The following is a 6,576-nucleotide window of genomic DNA, read 5'->3' as shown; positions in this document are numbered from 1 at the left end:
AACAGTGACCTGCCTGCAAGATATACTCGTGCTACAGTGGCACCAGTTATGGGAATAATAAACCACCTTTTGATTGTATTTAAAGCCCACTTCATGAGATGAAATCCACATTTAATACTGTTAAAGTGGCCAGGAGCCTAAGATAAGACAGGTCATTGACCTAGGAGAAAATCTACTACTACTGTTCTGCTAAAGGAATTCTCTAAAACAAAATACTCCTAGTGATATATTGCTCAATCTTCATCAGAAAAGCTTCTGCAGTAGATGAGAATCAACACAAAAACCCACAACAGGAAGATGTTCAGAGATTTAGAAGCTTTGGAGCATTCAGTCCTAACTGGTATTTTCCATCCCCTCTTCTCAAGTCTCAGGAATCTACAAAGAAGAGAAGGCGTAACAGTTGCCAAGATCCAGAGAGATGGATGACTCCAAGGAAACATTGTCTCCCAGAGAACAGGATTGACACACTATGAGGTCACAGAGGCTATGGCAGCCCATACAAGACCTGGACGTGTTCACACAAGACAGGGTCTTAATACTGAGAGAGAAGTGGACACTCAGTTTCACCCAAACCAATGAGCTATCTGCAACTGTTAACTGCTGGGAAAGGAAAAAAATGTATTCAATCCAGTGGAGTGCCTGTGAGTATATCAACCACACTCTAAGGCAGCCTAGTTTTCAGGAGTAGTTGGCTAACACAGAACAAACTCTCTGATTTATGTTTAATATTTGTGAGGTCTTTTTTATGTAGATAGATAGACAGATAGATAGATAGGCAGACAGACAGATAGATAGATAGGTGATGGATGGATGGATGGGTGGGGGGTGGGCATAGAATATAATGTTGAGTGAATGGAAGACAGGAAGGACCTGGGAGGAGTTGGTGGAGGGGAAAACAAATATATGAAAAATATAAATAAAATAAAGTAATAACTAGAGAAGTAATGGATTCAAAAATATACAATAATTGAATCGGAATATAGCACAGTAGTAAAGTATTATACTAGTATTTAAAAGGTCTGCTGTTCAGTCCCCAGTATAATTAAATAAATAGTATTTTAAAAATAAAATAAGATTGTGAAGTTTCTATCAATTAAAGAATGTCCTAAAGAAAACTTAGGTTATGTTTTTCTATCTTAAATCACTAGCTCCACAAATAAGCCATCTTAGCATATTCTAAGATGATTAGATAGTTTTATTCAACAACTTGATCAAAATGGACCATATCAGATATCAGTTGTCTTAGAATCAAGCCCTAATTTATCATTTTATAAAGCAACTCATTGACAAAATATTTGGCTTCAACTGTCTGGCCCAATATTATTACTTGGAAGTTATTCGTTAAGCTACTTTTCTGTATTTAGAAAATAATTTTAAAACACATTAAGTGTAGCTAGAGTTTTCCTGCCTGGCCCACAGTCAGGACAAATCTCTCTCACCTGCCAGACCCACAGCCGCTCAGACCCGACCAAGTAAACACAGAGACTTATTTTGCTTACAAACTGTATGGCCGTGGCAGGCTTCTTGCTAACTGTTCTTACAGCTTAAATTAATCCATTTTCATTAATCTATACCTTGCCACATGGCTCGTGGCTTACCGGGATCTTCCCATGCGGCTTGTCATGGCGGTGGCTGGCAGTCTCTCTGACTCAGCCTTCCACTTCCCAGAATTCTTCTCCTTGTCCCGCCTATACTTCCTGCCTAGCCAATGGCCAATCAGTGATTTATTTACTGACCAATCAGCAACACACTTGACGTACAGACCATCCCACAGCAATTAAGTCTTTTCAGCATACTAGTTGCATCATTAATTTAAAGGTAGTGTAGCAATGACTTTATCTTTTTTGAATGAATAATTGAAATGATGGATCCATCACTAATAAAGACAGAAGTCCCATTGCTTAGTGACAAAGATACCAAGAATATTTTTAAGTCCATCTATAAACTGAGTCATCAATCCCTATAGCTATACAAAATGTCTACCTGTATTACTGTGAGAAGAAAAGACAAGGAAAACTGAGACCCAAACACATGTAATTTGCTTGATAGCAAATAAAGTATAAATGAGAGAGCCAAATTTGAAGTCTATATGATTTGGCTCTAAATACTAAGTTCTCAAAAACGCTAACAATATATTATATCAGCACCAACAGAACCAAAAAAAAATTGAAAGAACAAGTTTTAGAAAAATGAATCAGAAACCATAGAAACTAAAAAGAAAATATTTAAATATTTGTGCCTTCACCAAACACCATTGTAGAGAATAGTCAAGGAATTTAGGAAGAATGTAAGCGTGTCATGTTCATAACTTTTTATTAAACGTATTCAAATGTGTTGAGATAAAACTATCTTAAAAGGACTTTTTAGTGGTTTAGATATTAAGTAAAGAAGGCTGAAGATCAGATTAGTGAAAATACCAAGGAAGACATTTCTGTGTAGCAGAAGGTCACCGGGGCCACATCCAATGTGTTTATATATTGAGTCCTTGATTCATTCAATACCAGTTAAACAATTAAATATTTTCCCTCACTACAAATATTTTACAATCATTCTTTTACAGCACAGAAATGAAAACAATGGCACAAGAGAGCAACTTGTTCAAATTGGAACAACATTCCACGATGTAAATTAGACCTGTGAAGTTCTACATTTAAGATACTCTACTATCCTGATGAACTGCCTTTGGATTTTTCAGTGGGGTTCAAACCATTGTTAACAAACATTATGAGAAGTTGTTATTTTGGACTGAGCTCCTGTAATAAGCACCAACAGACTAGATCATTTTATATGCACATAACCAAACTGGCACATGGAGAATTGAAGAGACCCCTAGAGAGACAAAGTTTCCCATTAAAGCCATAAAACTCCAGTCTTCTTGAATACATTCAAGAAGTAAAGACTGTTTAACTCATAAAAAGCATTGTCTGACATACAGATCTCTTTCTTATTGTCCTGTTTTCTTGTTCTTGCACTACAAAGCCTACTATTCTGTCAATCCTAGCGAGTCTTTAGTATGTTTTATAGATATGAGATCGATGGGGTTCGTAAATCCCAAATGTAAACCAATTAGATTTATATATAAATTTGTTGTGATTCTTGGCAGTAATGATCTGCTGAGTGTTCTAACTTGCAGATGCTCTTTATGACTTAGATGCAACTGCTGACTCAGGGAAGGTTGACGAAGGAGTTCATTGACATCATGAGTTATTGGCCCATCATGTACACAGCCAGTGTGTCCCTAATGGTCAACAGTAACCTGGCATGGATTTATGAGAGGCCATTGATTCCCTTAACCTGACATTCCCTTGAGTTTTCTATAGATATAGAGCATCATGTCAAAGAAAAGATAAATTGATAGCCACTTTTAACACTAAAAGTAACACTTTTTCAGAGTAGTTTTAGACAGAATTTTGTTGATGGAAATGACCATTATTCTGAATAAATTTTGCATAAATATAACCCATGCAAACAGTAAAATAAGAAATGAAGAAAGGATAATGACAATGAAATAATAAAGGTCTCCTTCCTTTCTCTATTTTTTTAAAGGTTTCTTTACTTCTCAAGGCACTTCGAATACAATTTCTTTTACCTTATCATTTTTTTATATCCATATAAACAGGGCCCATTCTGCTTGATGTTAGGATCCAATACTTAGCTGTCAATCTGAAAAGATTGATTTTTAAGACAAAGGTGACAGAAAAAACAATATCATCTAACAGAAAAGCAGTAGATATTCTTCTCTTTGAAGAAGCTCCATGCAAGTCCCCTTATTCCACTTAGAGTAACTTGACTGCTTTATTCATGAAGGTGGCTTTTAAATTCCTCAAAGACCATCCTTTGTTTTCAGAGCTTCAGAGAAGCCTTCTAATACCCAGTGTCAAGGGCAAAGCAGAATCTGTGATCTGCAAGCAACCCAACTCATCAGCATTAATTATTTCTGAGCCAGACTTGTAAACAAATGCAATCAGATATTTCAAGCATCAGCCTCAGTGAGGATGCCACCTATTTTTCTGGCTGCTCATTCCCAGTCTGCCTACAGCTCTCTTCTCACCCATGAACGGTTGGCTTTCATGCTTCTAAGCACTTCTGATTTATATCTTGTGTTTTGCTTTCTCTCTGGGTGGGCACATCTGCTTCCCGGCTTTAGCTAAATTCTCTATTAAAATGAATTCTAATTAAACATTTCAGCTATCCTACACCTGTATTTCTGACTGCCACCAGTGAAACTAAAACCACCATTTGGATATGGGTTCATGCTCGTCTTCCTTCTGATTGATGTGTGCTACTACCCTCCAGCCCTCTTTCTGATTCTTGGCCAATGTCACCACATGACTTAACTGAAGTTTCTAAAAAGGAAACTTCAGGGGTAACCATGACTCTAGGAGCTCCCTTCTTTCCACACTATTCCACCACACACAGTCATCAAATCACCTCAACGTAGTCACAGAACTCTCTAGAAATTTTTTTCTAATTAGTTGACTACTACTTAATGTCAGCTTCTTCCAATGACTAACCTGAATGATTCCTACCCCTAATCAGTCTGTCCCTAACCTCGCTCAGCACATTCAAACAAGTGTTATCTTTTTAAACACCAAAATTTTCTGGGCAGGGAAGATGGCTTTTATCCTAAACTATTTGATGTAAGTGAATGAGACCCTGAGTTCTATCTGTAGAAGTCTTATTTTAAAAAAAAACCAGATGGCCATGCAAGCAGATCCCTGGGACTCCCTGGCCAACTAGCCTTGTCCACTTGGTGAAATGCAGGCCAGTGAGAGATATTGATTCAAAAAGCAAGGTAGACAGCTTGTGAGAGGACACTTATAATTGAACTCTGGTCTCTGAACATGAGCATGCATACACACTCACACACACACACACACACACACACACACACACACACACCACAAACTGAAAATTAAATACCTTACACCTTCATTTTCATAATCGTATTGAGTAATCAAGTTTTCATTTGGAATATTGACAAATTGCTTTTGTGAATGTAAGTTTGCTTGATGTTGATGTCGACTTAAAGAAGTTTAGCCTAGAATTCAAGAAAATGTTTAGGAACTACACAATAGATAATTTCTTATGATGTTATTCATAAATTTTACAATTTGGACTAACTGAAAATTATTCACTGCTCATGATGAGTGCCTCAACAATTATTGGCATAGAGCATGAGAGAAACACATGCAAAATAGGTGAATACATGAGATATTTCCTGCAGACTACACTTGCAAACATAAAGCATCCTTCTCACCTGCTTTTAGAGAAGCTTCTCTGTCTACTTGGTGTTGTGTTCTTGCTCTTCTGTGCCTGGCTAAGCCTTACTTCATTTTCTTCAAAATTCAGCTTGTTTGACCTTTGAATGTTCACTTGCTGCTCAGTAACTTGACAAATATACACTGAACAAATGCTCAAAACCTTGTTATGTAGCAGAGAGGGAACGCAATTTAATATGAACAATTGCATATTCCTATGTGTTTTTTCTTACATATTCACATACAGAAAACACGTAGTTTTCTGTCTCCTCCCAAGAATTTGGTCCATAATATTATCATAGACCACTTAGATTATTTGTATTAATTTGTTAAGTATTTTTACATTAGAATCTGCTTTGCTTCAAACCATATTATATTAAATTGTCTGTGTTAACTTAAAGGTAATACACTTCCCCAAGCAAATAGTGAATCACAAATAAATGGTGGTTATATGTTTATAATAAGTACAAAATAGAAAACTTTTCGCAATGTTTTCTGATCAGATCCTCAAGTTGAAATGATAACCTCATGTTATTTCAATGAAGTATATTAAATGAAGTATTTAACATCAGGGTACTTAAAAGAAGAGAGGGTTATTTGGGCCCATGGTTCTGAAGGTTCTAGTTCATTTGCTTTCGGCCTCTGGGTAATGTATCATTGGATAATGCTTGTCATAGAGTAAACAACTCACATTGATCTAGAAAGCAAAAGGAGAATGAGAACCTAGGGAAACACATTTTTTTAATGTCATGTCCTAGTAACATAGGCCAGTCACCAGATCTCACCTCCCAAAAGTTCTAATGCCGGCAAAGAGCCATAGGGAGCAAGTTTTTAGCACTTAGGCCTGTAGAAGGCATTTATACAAAATACATCAGTCTTTTACACAGTGATGGTGGCACTGACCTCAATGACATCTCTTTTCATCCAGAAGGACATAACCTGCTTTACAGAGTTGTTGTATTGTGTTATTAAGAATGCTTATGAATAACTGGATTTATGTTGAAGTCTTTGATCCACTTGGACTTAAGTTTTGTGCATGGTGACAGATATGGATCTATTTGCAGCCTTCTACCTGTTGACATTCAGTTATGTTATGCCAGCACCATTTATTGAAGATGCCTTCTTTTTTCCATTGTACAGTTTTGGCTTCTTTGTCAAAAATTATATGTTCATAGGTGTGCGGATTAATGTCAGGGTCTTCAATTCGATTCCGTTGGTCCACATGTCAGGTTTTTTTTTTTTGTTTTGTTTTGTTTTTGTTGTTGTTGTTTTTTTTTTTTTTTTTTTTTTTTTTTTTTTTTTTTTTTGCCAGCAC

General features: G+C 36.4%; 1 long non-coding RNA gene across 1 annotated transcript; it reads left to right on the top strand.

Annotated features, from left to right (window-relative positions):
* The first annotated feature begins 374 nt into the window (after positions 1-374).
* LOC131923907 (uncharacterized) lies at positions 375-2,930 on the top strand. The gene is made up of 2 exons (XR_009382744.1): positions 375-641; positions 2,561-2,930. It is a non-coding gene; the product is annotated as an uncharacterized LOC131923907 (long non-coding RNA).
* Positions 2,931-6,576: the final 3,646 nt, after the last annotated feature.

Source organism: Peromyscus eremicus, chromosome 14, assembly GCF_949786415.1.
Source record: "Peromyscus eremicus chromosome 14, PerEre_H2_v1, whole genome shotgun sequence".
NCBI classification, from domain to species: Eukaryota; Metazoa; Chordata; class Mammalia; order Rodentia; family Cricetidae; genus Peromyscus; species Peromyscus eremicus.
This window is presented reverse-complemented; position numbering and strand designations above follow the sequence as displayed.